The sequence below is a fragment of the Phoca vitulina genome, unplaced genomic scaffold, assembly GCF_004348235.1.
Source record: "Phoca vitulina isolate PV1807 unplaced genomic scaffold, GSC_HSeal_1.0 scaffold6, whole genome shotgun sequence".
Lineage (NCBI taxonomy): Eukaryota > Metazoa > Chordata > Mammalia > Carnivora > Phocidae > Phoca > Phoca vitulina.
The window spans coordinates 14131580-14150188 of record NW_022589709.1 but is presented as its reverse complement, the minus strand read 5'-3'; the positions used below and the strand labels follow the sequence as shown (position 1 = coordinate 14150188).

Here is an 18609-nt window from a genome sequence, read left to right as displayed (position 1 = left end):
TTTCAAAAACTCATTAGCTCTGATCATACTGGACTAGGATATCATCTGACAACGAGGGCTGCAGCTGAGCAGCAACCGTCCCCTTGATGGCATTTTTCTCTCTGCCAATTTTCCCCCCAGCCTGCTTCACTCACCTAAATTACTCTGAATGCATGTGGGTTCACAACACTTACAAACCCCACTGTAGAAAAAAAATAATGGTATCTCCTTTCACCGAACACTCTCCAGTACCTCATCTAGTTCCGCCCACAGCCCAGGGAGAGGGTTATGACTAGTATCTCCGTTTTGTAAATGAGTAACTGAGGTTCAGTCAGAGAGTTTTGATGGCTTGCTCAGGGTCACACAGTTGGAAAGTGGAAGAGCAGAGATTCAAACTTAGGTCCCCCTGGTTCCAGAAGCCAGTTCCTTCCCTGTAACTGAACTGCTTTGTTTGGGGAACAATGGCCAAGATGCCCCTAGACCTCTGTGCAGACACTCTCACATGGAGATGGGTCTTTGTTAGGAGAGATTTGGGGGGTGAGTAACCCAAAATTACCTCCGTAGAGTGTTACTGAAGGGAATTGCGGTGTGGTTAATGCAGTTAAAGCTCAGTGAGCTGTGACCACCCACGGTGTCTGTGTCAGACGGCCACTGCCCGTTTAAATGATGAGGAGCCTTCCTAATTGACCGAAGAGCCCTTGCTAGGGGGAGGAGTCAACTGGGAGGCCTCCATGTGACTGAGAAAGGATGAGTTGAGGGGGCTCCTGAAGTTGCCAGCATCCTAACGGCCATGATCCCAGCCAGCCCTTCCCCTCCCCACCCCTACAGGTTCTCCTCCTGCCCATCTGCGTCCCTCCCCCCAATGCCTGTTAAGGAGAAGCTACCCAGAAATGAGGCCTCGAAAGTGTGTTTGAATGCGTTGGTAGAAATCCCATACACAGGTAGCTGATGCAGAGAGAACAAGCTGCTCTTTAAAAAATGAAACACATCTCAGCTACTTGGCAAGCCCAATGAAAAAGGGAAGAGGGACAACTTCCATTAAGCCTCAGAGGGAAAACCCTCCTCAGAGCCAAACAAAACCACTTCCTGGGGCCCAGATCACCAGGCTTCTTGCCAAAGACTCCATCAACACATCACTTTAACCCAAGAAACGTACAAAGGATCCAGACTGCCCCAGAAAATGTGTTACCTTCCCCTTCCCTCAAACCCATCAGAAACTTTTTTCATTTCTTTTCTTTTCTTTTCTTGTTCAGATTTATTTATTTATTTGAGAGAGAGCATGAGCGGGAGGGGCAGAAGGAGGGGAGAGAGAATCTCAAGCAGACTCTGCTCTGAGCACAGAGCCTGATGAGGGGCTTTATCCAATGGTCCTGAGATCACAACCTTAGCTGAAACCAAGAGTCGGATGCTTAACTGACTGTATCACCCAGGCACCCCACCATGGGACGCTTTTCACTGCCCTCAGAGTGAAGTGCAAACTCCCTGACTTAGGTGATAAAGCCCCCACAAACCTTTTTCTAGACTTACCTCTGGTCTCCTGCCTGTCCTGAGTACCTTCTACTCTCTGGTTCCTCCAAGAATCTACTCCCTCCTAGTTCCATACTCAGAGACCTTTGAATCTAGTGTTTCCCAAGTGTTTCCCTCCCCCTTTGCCCACCCCCAAACCCTTCACCTAGTCAAGTCCTACTTATCTTCCATGCTCGTACCTTCCTTTGAAGAAATTCCTTTACCATGGCCTCTCACACTCAAATTACCACAAAAATGTCAGGGATGCATGCCACTCCTGTGGATTCCTACAGCATGTGACTTCCTCGTAGTGGGTGGTTATCACATTGCATTTAAATTAACCCTTTTCTTTCTTTTTTTTTTTAATTTAAATTTTACTTAGTTAACATACAGTGCAATATTGGTTTCTGGAGTAGAATTCAGGGATTCATCACTTACATACAACACCCAGTGCTCATCACAAGTGCCCTCTTTAAAACCCATCACCCATCTAACCCATCTCCCACCCCCTTCCCTCCATCTACCGTCTGTTTGCTCTCTGTTGTTAAGAGTCTCTTACAGCTTGTTTCCCCCTCTCCGTTTTTTTCTTCCCCCCCTTCCCTTATGTTCATCTGTTTTCTGTCTTAAATTCCACATACGAGTGAGATCATGTGGTATTTGTCTTTCTCTGACTGACTTATTTCACTTAGCATAGTACATTCAAGCTCCATCCACATTGTTGCAAATGCAAGATTTCATTGGAATATTACTCAGCCATTAAAAAGCCTTTTTCTTTTATGACTCCTCACTACCTTGTGAAATCTGGGGGAGCATCTCAGCTCACTGCTGTATCCTCAGTACCCATCCCAATTCCTACAGATCAAGGGTGCTTGGGAAGGATTTGAGGAAGGAATATACACATGAGCAGGAACAGCCCTTTTTAGAGGGCTCTCCACTCTATAAAACACCCAGCACCACATTGGAAACCTTAGCTCCCAAGTGGCCCCAAAGGCCCTCAGGAGCATGCAGCCTATAGAGCAGTTAAGACTCAGTATTTTCTACTTCTCTCAGCCCAGATCAAGGCCTTCCCCACAATGGGCCTTCTACTCTACCTGATTTAAACACATAGAAGGTAGGAGCATGAGCTCTGAGACAGATTTCTGATTCAAACCCCTGTTGTACTATTTGTTGCTATGGAAGCTTAGAAAAGTCACTCAACTTCTCTGTGCCTCAGCTTCCTAAAATGGGGCTCACTGCATAGCTGTGAGGATTAAATGGAATCACGTTTACAACCTTTAAAACAGAGCCTGATCCATAGTAAGTGCTCAGTGCTATTGGTTATTATCATGCCTCTTCACTCCTATGAGACTTCTTAGCAGTTCATCAGCTCCTTTTGGGGGGAGCTAACACATGCCTGGACTAATCTGTTATTACTCTCCTGCATTTCCTTGGTCTTTTTAGTATTTCTACAGTGTAGCATAATCCCTGTGAGTCAAGATGCAGTTTCATCTAAATCATGGTTCCTGTAGTAATCTTGCACAGAGAGCTGGAGAACTAAACAGCTCACTTGACTGGGTGTCTGGGTGGTCTTTCTCTTCTGAAAGGTGGTGCTTTATATGCGAAGGTGTACACCATTCATGTTGCAAACCTGAGAGTAGGAGAAGACTTCACTTCCCCCAGAGCCACATGCTCCTACAAGATGACCACCACATAGAAGAACAAGGTGTGTTCCTTATCAAAAGATATAAGCAAACTGTGGTCATATCATAGCCCATGGCTGAGAGGATCCAGAAAATCCCTTCAAGTGGCCCTGGAAAACCCTAGTTGAAGTCATCAGTCTAAAAGACTCAGAATATTGTTTTCCAACTCAAGTCGACTCCAATCAAATGAATATCCTCACTCCACATCATTTCCCCCCTTGCCACCACCAATAACCAATCTATTACCAAGTTTAACCAAAATAATTTTTGGAATTTATCCAATATTTTGAAATGAGAGGCTCATTTCATTATTATTACCCAGTCCAACCGCTTCCATTTCTCACCTGGATGACTGTAATAGTCACATTGCTGTCATCCTGGTTCTACTTTTGTCCCTGTCCAACACATTTTTCTCAGGATGACCATAAAAGTAATTTTAAAACACAAATATGCTCCTGTCTCTCTGTCTCTGTGTGTCTCCCTCTCTCTCCCTCCCTTTCTCCCCACATACACACTATTTTAAATTCTTAAAATAATTGTGTTGCTTTCAGAATCAACCAAAAGACTTAACATGGCCTTCAGGACCAAACTTATTGCTCCTGTTTGTCCCTTTAGGGCCACAATTGTTCTGCTCCCTGGGCTTCAGCTAGAGTGGCCTTATTTAGCTGTTACAGAGGCCAAGCACCTCTTGACTCAAGGCTGGCATTAATAGTATTCTTTTGCCTGGAGCACTCTCTTTCTATGCCTACCCCTCAATAATCCCTATGTAATGCCCACCATCCCTCCTGAACTTAAATGTCACTTCTTCAGAAAGTACTTCCCTTACCCCTGATGGAAATCTGGTCTCCCTATTATTCTCTCATAGGACCCCATTTTTTTCTCACAACACTTAGCATAGTTTATGATTATGTATTCACGATTAACTTATTTTTTCATTCTATGTATCAAAGGCATGTGTAACTGCTAATCAAAGCTTCTAATTAGTAACAGTGGATCAAGAAGACAACATTCTTGAGATAACTACAGCCAAAACAGAGACACCTGACATTTAAGTTTACTTCATAGATGTGCACTTTACCTAAGCTCCAGAAGATCTGTTTGGCCTATAGAATCCTTCATACCTCCTGTCAGCCAGTCTTCTCCTGACATTTGCCACTTGCCCTTTCCCCACTACAATAACCAAGTTAGGGTGAAAGGAACAACTTTCATCTCCCTGTCTAAATTAAGCACATCCTCAAGTCTGTTGCTTCCTTTTCTTCACATACTTGAATTCCTACTCATCCTCAAAGTCATGGCTCAGGTGTCCCATCCACTGGGAAGAATCTCCTGACTACAGCAACAGGTTAGGCACCCTGAAGGTGGCTTTCCACAGTACCTTGACCTTGTTTAGAGCTTGCCTCTTACCATACTATCTATAACTTGCCCATTTCATCCTTTAGACTTGAGAACTTAAAGGTACTCCTGATGCCCAACGTGATGTTTGGCACATAGGGAACATAGTGGTTGCTTGGTAGAAGTAAATGGAAGAAAGAAGGGAGAGAAGGAGAAAGGGAGGGAGGGAGGGAAGGGAAAGGAAAGGAAAGGAAAAGAGAGTTTATGATTTCTAGGGCTGCAAAAAACAAAACAAAACAAAAGGATAGGACATTTTGTGAGAGCCCCATGAACTTAGTGGAGTGAGATGATATAAATGGAAAATCAATACCAATTAGTATATGATTAGGGAAGAGATGCCTGATAGCATTAATTAGTGCTGTAAGAGTCCAAATATTTTTTCCTGGGAAACCTGATACCAAAAAAAGTGAGGAATAAAAACTTCTAGAGTTTAAAAAAAAGCACAATATGAACATTAGGGACACTCATTTGTTAGGCAGTCTTCATGTGTCAACAAGGAGCGGAAAGGAACATTGTGAGCCTCACCTTTGATAGCAATATCTTCCCTGAATAAAATGTGATATGTGGAGAGGTCCATTTCCAGGACATTAATATCAAACAAAGAAATCTAAGCCAAGGGCCTTCACAGACCTGCTCCAATCCTACGTCTCTGCACAGCCCAGGACAAAAATTCATATTCTCCATTACTGATCTTTTGGCCCTACAATCCTTAGATCCACCTGAGGAGGCTCATTTCTGACACACACAGAGACTGCAATCATTGATTTTGGTGCAGACTTGACATCATATTTCTAGATAGGCAGTAGGCAAAATTTCCCTCCATGATCCCATTACAGCTGCCTCTGCAGGGAGAAAGCTAGGAGTACTGGCCCCATTTACAGACAGTGAAATAGAAGGCTCAAGGCAGGATGCCAGGCACTCTCAGTATTGAAAGCCCTTGCTCTACCTAATGAGCCATACTCTCTGGGCATCCTTGAGGAAGGGAGAGGCCATCATTCAATTTGATTTAGTTCAGTTCAACAGTCACTTTGTCATCATCATTCTCATTGATGACATTTATTGAGCTCATACTAAGCGCCTGGCACTATGTCTCATTATCTCTTTTAATCCACACACATCAGCCATTTGAGATAGGTCCCATTTACTTGCCATTTTGCATTTTATGTATTAGGAAACCAAGGCTCAGAGAGTATATACCATTCATCTAAACCAGATTTAAACCCAGATCTATCTCACTCTATAGCCCGAGTTCTTAACCACTGGATACTACTACTGAAACCACCATTCTACCACCTTTTGTTTCTTCCCATTAGCCTCTGTGGTTGCTTAAATTTTCCATCTGGTCATCTGACTTGCTACTTCATATAATTATAGAGATTGGCAAACATCTTGCTCACAACCTGTTTGTGTAAATAAGGTTTATTGGAATGCCACCATGCATATTTACTTATGTATTATTATTTAGAGGTGCTTTCATGCTACAATGGCAGAGGTGAATAGTTGTAAAAGAGACCACATGGCATCGAAAGCTGTAAATATTTACTATCTGACTCTTGTAGAAATAGTTTGCCAATCTCTGATACACTAAGCAACCACTATGCTAAAAGCTTAACTTTTATTTTCTCGTTTAACTTATAGTACAATTGTGTGTGTGTGTGTGACTATGTGTGTAGGGGGTACTCAGATCAATCCTATTTTACAAATAAGGAAACTGAGTCTCACAAAGCTCAGAGCTAGTAAATGATAGAGCCATAATTTAAACCCAGGCAGTCAGGCTCTAGAACCCATGCTCCTAACCATAAGCTACAGATGTCTGTTATCAGGCAAGCTCTTCAATGGAACTGCTTGTACGATGCTGAACAAGATATGGCACTGCCCAAAGGAGCCCTGCTGAGGACGAAAGGACAGAAGACCAGGTGATGAGTACCCTGATGGAAGAGAGCTGGGTTGGGACTGTGGGAGCCTGGGGGATACACACTTGCTTGTGCTGATTGCAGCTGGGATACACAGAGGAGGTTGGGGCAGGTAATATAGTCACTTCCAAAAAGGAGAATGTTGCCCCAAATCTACTGACAATTGCTTGGCCAATTGATTTTCTAATAGTCTTTATCTTAAATAGTAATTTTAAAAAGTGACTTCGTAGCCAGGCTACCCCTTGATTTCTAACTGAGCAGCTTTGTAGGGAATGGTTTTTGTTAGAGTCGTTAATCCACATTTAAGGGAGACAAACTCAGTCTCTCTTTTTGAGAATCTGTTCCCATCTTATATAAACTTGGAGAATATGGAAGTGGCCTGGGATTCAGGGGTCATCTCTATGCTTCCTGACACTGCAGTGAGCTTTCCCACATGGGCCTGAAGGGTGGCCATATAGACAACATTTGCATGGACAGGGACTGCAGGGGTCACTTCCTTGCACTGTTGGATTACTTGGGTTTGGGTGAATTTATGTCTTTAGCTGAAACTCAATTTGCATTCTTGAGGTATTCTACCATGGAGTTCTGGTTCTGTTTTCAGAAACATTGCAGAACAGTGCTACTCCCCACTTGATGTGGTAAGGAAGTCTTCAAAGGAAACATCATGTTTCTCCCAACCATTTCTTTTTTGGGGCATTAAAGAGCTCACATTCCTCATGGTTCATCTCCCACTCTGATTTCAAAAAAAAAAAAAGAACTCACATTCCTTCAACCATTTTTACTATGACACTTTTTTCAAATCTCATCATAATTCTTTTTTCTCTTGGAGTTGAGGCCTGAATTTTAGATTTGCAAAAAAAAAATTCATAATGAATATTCTTATGATAAGTTCTTCTTAGAGCTGAAGTATCTAGTGATGATATTATATACTTCCTAACACTAAGTAATGATAATGACATGTCTCATTGGGTTTCCCTTTCTACCATGGGTTACTAGGAAGCTCACAGCAAAGTTTATGCTTGATTTTTTTCCTCTTTCCTAATTTGATTTTTTGCCTCCTATCTCCTGCCAATTACTATTGCTTTCAGTTTTATTGTATCTATTTTTTATGTAAACTATCTCATATATCCACTTCTATTTTATCAGTCAATTCTCTCACCCACTAAGTGCAGCAGCTTTGCTGGTTCTCACACTTTGATAATAATGATGATGATGATGCCAATAGTAATGATACTAGTAATGATAAAAGGAGCCAACATTTATTAAGTGCCTCTGGCCAGACAGGCACTTTTCTGAATGCTTTACAAGTGTGACTTCATTGAAACCTTACAGTCATCCTATGAAGTAATATTATTAGCCAAATATTATAGATGGGGAAACTAAAGCACAGAGAGGTTAAGTAATTTACCCTACATTATAGATTCAGAAAATAGCAGAGCCAGTTTGAAACCTAGACAGCCCAAATTCAAAATGTATGTCCTTGTCTACTATGCTATACTAACTAAATTATCAGACCACTTCAAGCCATTCCACATCAACTCTGGGGCCAAAAGATTCTGGATCTCATCCTAGGGAATACTGATGTCGGCTTTGAGGACTTGCTCACCATTGCCCTCAGTAGTAGTGGTTTCTGGCTCCTTCATAGTCTGCCAGCATGCTCTGGGTACTCCTCCCAATCCTGTGCCCCTGTCCAGCAAGCCAGACTCAAACACAGCACTGGGATACAGAGAGACAGCCCCAGGTATTGGCCCAGCTGGGCTCATGGAGGGTGGCCAGGCTCTGGCCTGAGACCATATCATTTGTATAAAGGTCCATGTCCAGGCAAGACAAGGGCAAGGTGGGACAATCAGGGAACAATGCATAGGCTAGAAAACAGGAAAAAAGGAAGATAGGAAGCCAAGAGGTCTGCTGGCTGATCCTTACTATACCTATTATGTGCCAGATACTTAATTACATAAGCCAGTTATTCTTCTCATTCTGAAAGGAGGAACTGGAGTTCACAGAGATTAGGTGACTTGTTCTAGGTCATTCAGCAAGGTAGGTGTAAACATGGGAATAACTCTTTGTGGGAAAAAGATCTCACCAAATAAGTATAAGTATTTCATTCCAGAAGATGGAATGTCACCCCTATTCCTCGGGGCTGTGGTTAGAGTTGAAGATATGGAGGGAGGGCAAGACCCCAGTGGCTGGAGTCTGAGGAATGCAAGGCACACTGGGGACTCCAGAAGCATGATCCTGCTCTCAGCACAAGAGGAGGCTGCTTCTCTCCAGGTTAGGCAGTGTGGGGAGGGACTTGGTTGAGTGCAGATGGCAAAGAGAGCCTCCGAGCCCTCAGGAAAGGGGTGCATGTACCCAGTTCAGTGCCTTTCTCCATTTTCTACCCTGGAGAGGGACAAGGGGGCAGGGGACAGGGGCTGGACTGGGTGTAGGCTGGACTGCTACCAGAAGGTAATGCTTGGCTCTCTGTGCATATGTTCTTGCCCTTGCAAGAAGGAAAGGAGGGAAGGAAAGTGGAAAGAAAGGAAGAGAGAGAAAGAAGAAAGAAGGAAGAAGAGAGAAGATATGAAACATGAACTTTTATGCCTTTGTAATTTGCCCAATATCGGTGTGTCACAGGAAGGCAAACACTGTGGGCCCATCAAGTGAGAGGCAATGAAAGGTGTCCTCACTGGCCTGTGATTTGGATGGGAGGCAGACGGGGCTTCACAACTAGCACTGGCAGAGAGCATATGGGAGAGCCAAAAGGGGACACTGGCTTCAGCAATAGTCTGAGGTCCCTATAACAGAGGACCAGGAAGGATTCAGGAAGAAATGGACAACAAAAAGCCAGAGAGAGAGCTTCTTGGTCCCACAGTCTCACAAAGAACAACAACAAAACGAGACGAGACATTTGATAGCATTTTCCCCTTAAACGTCATTTTTATTAATTCCACCTTTAATACTACTTGAGATTTGCCACAGCCTCCAGCAGGGACTTTCAGGTCCTGGAATTTTGTGCTATCTCTGTGTGACCTGGGGCCCAATGCATAATTGTAGTCATGAAAAGAATAAGAACAGTGGTAAGCATTGCTTATTGAACACCTACTACGTGCCACACATGATACTGACTAGGCACACCATTTGCTCATCTCAGAAATGAAGGGTGGGCTCTTTAATAGCTCTGAAGTCCTCTGCTTCTGGAACTGCTGGCTGCCACTGAGCTCTCAGTTCATCTGTGATTAGATCAGACCATAAACCTCCCCCCCTTCCCTTCTCCTTGTTAAAATTCTGCAGTGTAGGCAGGGATCCAGAAGTGGAAAAGCCTTCATTGCAGTTGCCTGCCAATGCTTTGCAGTACCACAGTAGATGGAGCACTGCAGAGTCCAGGGCTTGACAACTGTTCCTGGTGGGTGTGTGGTGTGTGTGTGTGTGTATGTCAGAGGTGGGGTCCCTGGCAAGCCCAGGCTATCGGCTGCTTCTGCTGGCCCTCACTCAAGGCAGCTCTGGTAGTCACTCAATTTCCTCCAGGCCCCAGGGAAGCTCCCTGATCTAATAAAGGTTTGAGGTCCTTGGGTATGCCAGACCACACTCACTCATCTTGGTCAAATCTTCTTTCCTTCTACAGTTTCCTCATCTGCAAAATGGAAGCAATAATGCCTGGTCTTGGCAGAACTTATTGTGAGGCTAAAATTGGCTGGTAAATCTGAAAACGCTGTGAAAACATTAGCATTGCTACTAAAGAGTGTGGAAGGGTCACTGGAGCCATTCTTATTTTAGTGTAAGTACAAGCACTTTAATCAACCAAATATGTCCGACGGCTTTACACAGGAACATAAATCTTTTTGGAATGGGAAGACTCTTCCAAGTTATTCAAAACAGCTGTAGATAATCTACAGGATGAAATTACCAAACGTAATCTCAGACTATGTAAGAGGGAAACAGAGTTTCCAGGTGCCACAGAACCAAAAAAGGTGCTACTAAAGGGGCCTTCCTGCCTTCCACTGTCACTGGATCCCTCCCCCATACTGAAACAGGAAGCATCAGTCTCAACATTGAAAAAGAACCTAGAAGTGACCTGAGCCAACTCTACCCTATGAATGAATCTGTTTATAGGAATGCAAATCACTGGTCTATTTGTTGGCTTTTCTGGTCTTGAGCTGATGGAGAAAGGGGGTGAGGCATAATCACTCAACCCTGAACTCCCACTCCCAGCTGACATATAGAGTTATTCCTCTAATGATAAGTCCAAAAGGGTCCAGATTCCCCCATATGTCTGAGCAGGCAGTTTTCCTAGTGTCTGGTCCCAGGAAGAACAAATCAAATTCTTTAAAGTCAAAAGGGTATAACCTAAAAAGTAGTAGAAAATGTCCCCAGTGATATAGAGAAATAGAAATGCAGTGAGAGATATCAGAAAAACCTTCTGGAAATGCCGAGTAAAATATGGTGATATATCAGGCTATTGCTCTTTCCTCTACGAGAAAAAGCTGGACAAACTGGCCAGTGCTTGCATCTGATGGTAGTAAAATTTCACCCAAGCTGGACATGACCTTTCAGAAGTAGCAGCAGAAGCACCCAGTGCTTCAAGCCAGGGGGACATGTGGACCAAAGAACTATCCCTGCAAGGGCAGGTACCCTAAGGTTTGTAGGAGAGGTAATTCTAAGAGATACTGAGTTCCCACCCTTGATAGTGAACAGCCATAGGAATGAGTCACTGACCCACATGTGCTTACTAAAGAGGCAGGAGAGAAGGCAAGAGAAGGGGCTGATGAGGAAGAAAAGAAAGGGAGAAGGGGACAAGGATGAGGAGGGAAAAGTGTGATGTAGAAGGGAATAAGAGAGGTGGCAGGGCAAAGAGAGTTGGGGGAGGAGACGAGGAGAGAGGGCAGGAGTAAACAGAAGAGAAGGAGGGAAGGCAGAAGGGAATAAAAGGAGAGAGGAGAAGGAACAAAGAAGGAAGGTTTCTGCTGGATTTGTAACATTTTCTTTCTGAAGCTAAGCTGTGGGTTCACAGTGTTTGTTATGTTCACTATACTCTCCTCTATGCTGTTTTGCATGCCTGAAACATTTTATAATTTTCTAAAAAAGGAAGAGGAGGAAGGAAGAGACTAAGAATGAGGAGGAGGTAGAGGGAGATGGCAATACTATCTTCCCTGCTTTCTTTGACGAATGGAATCAGAGGGTTGGAGTGGTACAAAATAATAGCATTGGTGGCTTCTCCATCCATGTGAGAGGTCTTTGGGAGCATGATGCTGGTTTTGTCTACTAAACCTGGTTCCAAATGAGGTGCCTGAACCTGAACTAGATGGAAGCCATTGTCCCTCTACCATCCTCACTGCTGCATTGTAAGATCAGAGCCTCCAGAATTTGGCACCCAGTTCCATTTCTGCTTCAACTCAGTGTGTCACCTAAACAGTTCAACATATGTTCCCTGAGCTCCTGCTCTGTGCCAGGAGCCATGCTGGGGACTAGGATGCAAACCAGTGACCCCTTTCTTCTTGAAGAGTTTATGGGTAGAGGAGAACTGCTCAGAGCCCCGGTTTTCCCATCTGTAGAATGAGGAGGTTTGCTTCAGTTATTTTCAACCTGGGCTTGCTTGAAGCCCTAGGATTCCAGGGTGTGACTCAGAGTGACTGGAGGAGCACTGCATCCCGTTCTCTAGAACAGCTTAGCTTTATTCCATATCAGATATTGGGATTGGGCTTAAGCTTGGATTTAGAAATATGATTTCACAGCTAAAGAAGATCTGAAAACCATTGAATTAAATGGTCCCCAAGGTCTAAAGTTTTAAAGTTCTCTGTTGTATTTCTAAGGTCGTATGATTCCTTGAAGACTCTAATGATAAGAATTCATTTGTTCCTTCATTCAGCAAATGCTTATTGAGGTTCTCAATAAATGTGGACAAAGACAGACAATCAGCAAATAAATAAAGAAGCTAATAAAATAGGGCACTGGCCACAGAGGACATGGAGGATGGAGAAGAGATTAGGGATAGGACATTCTTGGAGCTGAGGCATCATCAGTGAGAGACCAACCTTGAAAAGAGCTGGAAGAAGAGTAGTCCAGACAAAATGAATAGCCAGTGTAAAGGCCAGATGATGAAAATGAATCCTACATGTCCAGCACCGAGTGATCCAGGTCATAGAAAACAAGGGTGAAGGTGGTGTGATGTGAGATGGAGTCAGGAAGGTAATCAAGGCCAGGTGATATAGGTTCTTGCAGATTTTGTAAAGAGTTTGGACCTTACTCTAAATTCAGTAAGATGGCTTTGGGGAGTTTCAAAGAGGGCTCTGATGTGATCTGATTAAATTTTATAAAAATCACTCTGGCTGCTGTGTGGTGGATGGATGGTAAAGGGGGCAAAAATGGAGACCTCTCTTTGGTGGTACAGATGATAGATGATGGAGACGCAGGTATAAGTCGCAGAAATTGTGAGAAAACGTCAAACATGGCATGTTGAGAAATGAGAAAAAGATTTCATGATCACTACATATCCAATACCTTTCTAGACTCCAAATATATGAGTTTTGATCTTAACCTTGCCTTTTGGTGTCTAATTCTGCTCCCAAGTACACTTTTGCTTAGCAGTTCCGGAAGGCAAAAAGAAAGCCAATTCCCTTTGGCTTCTTGACCATTTGGGGAAAGTGTAGACTCAGACAGACCCCAAAAATTTACCAGCTCTCTGTTCCTTATTGAGAAGGCTGCTGGGGTAATTTTCAATTGGAAAGACAAACAAAGGCTTGGACCACAAACATTAACTCTTTAATCTCAGATGGGTATGCAGTAATGCTTGCCAACAGATCTGACCAAGCAGTTAACTGAATTTAAGTGGAAGGTAATCTAAACTTGGATGTGAAGAACCACAAGATCCAGTGGTGAGTGATCAATAATTATTTCTGAAGTGTTTCCCAAAAAACTCGGCACTGTGCCTCATACTTTGCAGAATATAAAAGGACTATAAGACATGTTCCTTCCTTTTATGAATGTACCCTTCAGCTGGGGGAAAATAACCAACACATAAAATAGACATCTGGCCGGCCAAATGGAGTGGGCGGATGGGGGTTGGGGGTCTCCACTAGAGCCCCAAGCTGGCATCAGGGGAGTTCGGGTTCCAGTTCAACCTCCATGACTTAGGGCAAACCATCTAATTCTTCTGGAACTGATTCTTCTTCCATAAAACAGGGGTAATGCTTCCCAACCTTCCTAGTAGGGATTACATGGGATTTGAAAATGCTTTGTAAGTCGTGAAGTATGGTATAAATAGTAAGGGTTATTATTACTGACTCTAAGTACAGAAAGCGAAGGGAGATGGCAACGTGTCAGCAACTATAGCCTTTTCTGAAAAACAAAAATCGAATCAAGCACCTCCTGCTCAAAAACCACCAATGACTCCCCATTGCCTAAAGCAAAGGTTAGCAAACTATGCCCCATCCCTCTGGCCAAATCTGTTCCATCGCCTATTTGACAAATGAAGTTTTACTGGAATACAGTCATAGCCATTGTGGGCATATTGTCTGGGACTGCTTTCCTGCCCTAATGGCAGTTGAACAGTTGCAACAGAGATTGTATGGACAAGAAAGCTGAAAACATTTATATCTGGCCCTTTAGAGAGGAAACAACAAAAACCCTGCTGACTCCCGGCCTAGAGGATAAAGTCTAACCCTATTTAAAATGTAAAGTCCCTTGATACCTGAAGCAGGATTTGAATATATAAAAGGAATCAAATACCTTCCTCCAAGTCATTCCCAACTCTGTACACCATTTTGTACCACTTCCAAGGGACTCATCCCATACGAGGTGGCATTATCAGGTACTGTTTTTGTAATCTCTACAATGTTTATCATAGTCCCCAGGTCATAATGTGTTCTCAGTAAAGTTTAACCAAATTCAATCTGAGTCATAAATAGAGCAAGAGACCTACTCATGATATATCATTGATAACATTATCACTAAAAGGGAAAGCAATTTGTAAGTGAATTAATTAATTTGCTCTTAGTTAATTAGTTGCACAAATATTTATTCCATGACAACAACTATTCCATGCCACAGAAGCTAAGGCAAATTAGGTAATATGGGATTATGTTCATTGCTTTGACAAGAAGGAAACACCTGTTCTGTGTCAAGCTGGAGGTAAGGACCAGGGGTTCAAAGTGGACTATGACCACCTTCTGCGCCCAAGGAGGCTGCAGTCAAGTTGGGGAAGCTGAAGGTCAGCAGATAGTCACTGCACAGGGAGACAATGCTAAAGTGGTACAGAAAGCATGGAGGTGGCAGGGAGATGGACAGGATGCCTGGGAATGCTATCATTGCACATTTCCTCCTGTATATTTACCTACAGCTTACTCTCCCAAGGAAAAGTAAGTGAGCCAAGGCCCACTCACATGTATCCCATGTGAGGATCTATCTGGTGAGCTAACATTGACTGTGCTGGCCATTTTATATAGATAATCTCATTTAATCCTTACAACAACTCTGTGTGGTTTTACAAAGGCCAAGTCACTTGTTCCAGGTTAATAGTCAGAAAATGGAAGATTCTAGCCCAAGTCAATCACCAGCTAAAGCCTAGGCACTTAACCCTTTACTGTAGAGCCTAATTACATGGCAGAGAAGAAGACTAGGAGTCTATTCTAGAGAAAGTCTAAAGTTTCTGACCTATAGAGATAGTACTAAATGTTTCTGTACTTACTAAATGGACACTTGTTTCATGAGGACTATCCATTGTGGACCAAAGGCATGGCTGGAACATAACCAGTCAGTATGTGTTCAATAAGTCAGTAATCAAAGGAGGAGAGAATAAAGTGTTGCAAAGATCAATAACTCCTAGCCACTGGGCATGCACCAAACCACTACAACTATCTCCGGGGTGTGATTCTGGACTCCAGACAAGATATTAATTAAGCCCTAACCACCAAGGGCTAGGGAACTCCCTACCAATTAATGGCCAGCTGGGAGCCTGTGAGACCTGAGGCCTACAGAGGGTCATTCTCTTTAGCCAGGCATACTCTCTAGGACACTATCTGTGCAAAGGTCAGGATGGATATTGTGGGCAGAAGAATTGGAATATAACTATGCATGTTTTAAAAGTGGAAATTTTGGGGGTGCCTGGGTGGCTCAGTCGTTAAGCATCTGCCTTCGGCTCAGGTCATGATCCCAGGGTCCAGGGATCGAGTCCCGCATCGGGCTCCCTGCTCAGCGGGAAGCCTGCTTCTCCCTCTCCCATTCCCCCTGCTTCTGTTCCCTCTCTCGCTGTGTCTCTCTCTGTCAAATAAATAAATAAAATCTTAAAAAAAAATAATAACAGTGGAAATTTTTATATTTGCTAAGCTTCCTAGGTTGTGTCTAGGACATAGTAGTTTCTACTTTGACCTAATTATTCAAATCGTCACTTTCAACTTTTCATTCCAAATGTAGTATAAACCAATAGACATAAGGAAAAATGCCCAATCTTAAATAAATTTCATAATGAGAATAGTGAGATACAATTCTTTCCCTATTTGGCAGTGATGAAAAAAATCATCAGAAATTGACCAAACACAATGAAAAAGAGGCTCTGGTAAAAAGGCCTTTTCATGCAGTTGTATTTTACACAATGACCATGTAATATCTTTTAAAAATGGAAAACCAATGGTTTTTAAAGATCAGAACTAAACATCTCAAAGGTATATAAATTTTCTGGAGAAAAAGCAGGGCTAAACCAGAATAATGGCTGACTTTCAGAAGGAAAATGTGGAGGGATTTTGAAACCTGTCTGACAGCCTTACACAAGAAGTTTTGTCCTTCCCCAGTCCTGGAGAAGGCAGGAAGGGCCACTGGTTAGGAGCCTGTGCTCCAGGGTCAGTCCTTGGGTTCAAATATCAGCTCTATCATTTACCAGGTGAGTGATGGGGCAAATTACTTAACCTCATGTGCCTCAGTGTCCTCATTTACAAAATAAGGGACAGATAGCACCTGCCTCTAGGATTGTTGTGAGGATTAAGGACTAAATGAAAAACACTTACACAATGTCTGGCATATAATCAATGATCAGTAAACATTAGCTCTTATGAAAACCAGCTTCACACCATTGTAGCCTAAGTAAGTTAAGTTATCCAGAATGAAGTGCTAATGAATAGTTAAGAGAGGGAGGAGGTAGTGGACAATGAGGCAAAGAAATCTACAAAAGTAGACCTCCAAATATCTAGGCTCTGCAGCACAAACATTAAGGGTATGGGCTGTGTGGTTTCAGGCAGGTGACTTAACCTGACAAGTCTTAACTGCTCATTCTGCAGAATGGGGGTCATATACAGAAGGCCATTTTAAGGATTAAATGTCAAGTCTAACACAGTGCATGGTTATAGTAAGTTTTAAATACATATTTGCTACCATTAATAATGATAATTATTATCTACTATGAGATTAAGTAGTGAGCTCCCTGTCACTACAAGTAACCAGGTAGGCTTACTTGCTGCATGAAGAGGATGATACAGAGAGGACTCAGTCATAGAATGAAGGGACAGACTACTGTATTTTTCCAGATCTAAAACTTCAGCAGTCATTGAAACATGAAACTGATTGTGAAATTGGAGTTGTTCCCAGGACTGTCCTGCAGAGTGGCGTGGGAGCCCATAGCCAGCAGGGCTATCTCCCCAGAGAGCTACGGGATGCTATAGCTCTCAGAAGCCAGCCCCACTTTTCAGACAGGTGAGGCAAGTGTGAGATGGTTGCCCCAAACTCTGTCCATTCTCTGTCCCAAGAGTGGCTCTGCCTGCTCTGGAAAAACTGTGGAGAGTGTTCTGGCACCCACAACAAGGAAATCTGGCTGCGGACGAAGATGACAGTATTAAGAGCAATAACTAACCCTACTGACCGCATACTGCATGCTGAGCTTTGTGTTGAGAGATTTGCATAAATGTCTCATTGACTTCTCCCATCAAACCCATGCATCTGTGAGTGTCTATGCTATGAGCATCACCTGCATTTTACAGATAAAAAAAAAAATGAGGCTCAGAGAGGATAAGTATTATCCCAAACCCTTTAGCCAGGAAGGGACAGAGGTTTTAACTCAGGTCTAAGGTACATTCAGAATGTGAGGCGTAATTATAAGGCCTCATGACAACTTGGTAACTCATTAGCATTACAGATGGGTCTTATTCCCTTTCAGACCTGCCACTCAACAGTCCCAGCCCCACAGGCTTAGTTGGTCTTTCTCAAGGTAGCTGGGAGCCGAGAAAGCCAAAACTGCCATGGGCATTATCTAATAATTCCTGGCCAGACACCACACACAGAATACTCTCTCCAAGATAATCCAAGTACTTAGCACTTTTATTTCCCTTTAAAATCCTTTAGTCAACCCAGGTGGCATTCAAACTTGCCTTGTCCAGTGCTGTGGGATCCACTGGACTTCTAGAAATCAGGTTTTCTTTGCCATGGCAAGTCCTGGGGACAGTCCCCTGTACCTTTCCAGACCTGCATATGTCTTCAAACTCTGTTCTCAAATCACTGATATAACCTGCCCCACAAAGCAGGCAGATCCCAAGGGGACAAAGTCAAAACATGACAGGGAAGAACGTGGGCTTTTGAATCACAGACTCCTAGGCTTACAACTCATCTCCTTCACAGAGTACTTACCTTCCCTGAACCTCAGCTTTCTCATCAATCTAAGAAGGATTCCGATACTCGTAGATGTGTTGTAAGGATTATTGAGATAATGCAATACTGGAAAGGTGATGGGGTGTAGAGGTTAAGAGCACAGACTGTGTAAGTTCAGACACTGGCTCTATCACTAGCCGTGTGTCCTTAGGCAAGTTACTTAACTTTTCTGGGCCTCAGCTTCAGCTGTAAAATAGGGATAATGATAGTATCCACCTCTCTAGGACAGGGAATGAATGAGTTATAGCTTGGAAAGTGCCTAGAACAGCACCTGGCACATTAGTGAGCACTTGGTAAATGTGAGCTGTTATGATTAATGCACGTAAAGGCCTTAGTATGGTAAAAATAAGTATTCAATAAATGGTAACTGTTTTTATTACAAGGTACACCTTCCATGAATAATTTTATGCACATTCATCTCCTGGAAAGCAATTGAAAAATGAAGACATTAGGGGAAAATCTTGTTCTTAAGTAAATGTTGCAGCCAAAGCAGAGGGAACTCACCACCCTGTTGCACTGGCAGGATGCCCTAGGAC

General features: G+C 43.1%; 2 protein-coding genes across 4 annotated transcripts in view; one reads left to right on the top strand and one right to left on the bottom strand.

Annotated features, from left to right (window-relative positions):
* DOCK2 (dedicator of cytokinesis 2) overlaps positions 1-18609 on the bottom strand; it is a 475105-nt gene that overhangs the window by 169351 nt on the left and 287145 nt on the right. The window lies entirely within an intron of this gene.
* INSYN2B (inhibitory synaptic factor family member 2B) overlaps positions 1-18609 on the top strand; it is a 120901-nt gene that overhangs the window by 75918 nt on the left and 26374 nt on the right. Inside the window, exon 1 of one of the 2 annotated variants that reach the window (XM_032403693.1) lies at positions 9881-10226. The exons of the other annotated variant lie outside the window; for it this stretch is intronic. The gene's annotated coding sequence lies outside the window, so the exon portion shown is untranslated. Of the gene's footprint in view, positions 1-9880; positions 10227-18609 lie in introns of those variants that run through there. 2 annotated transcript variants of the gene reach the window in all.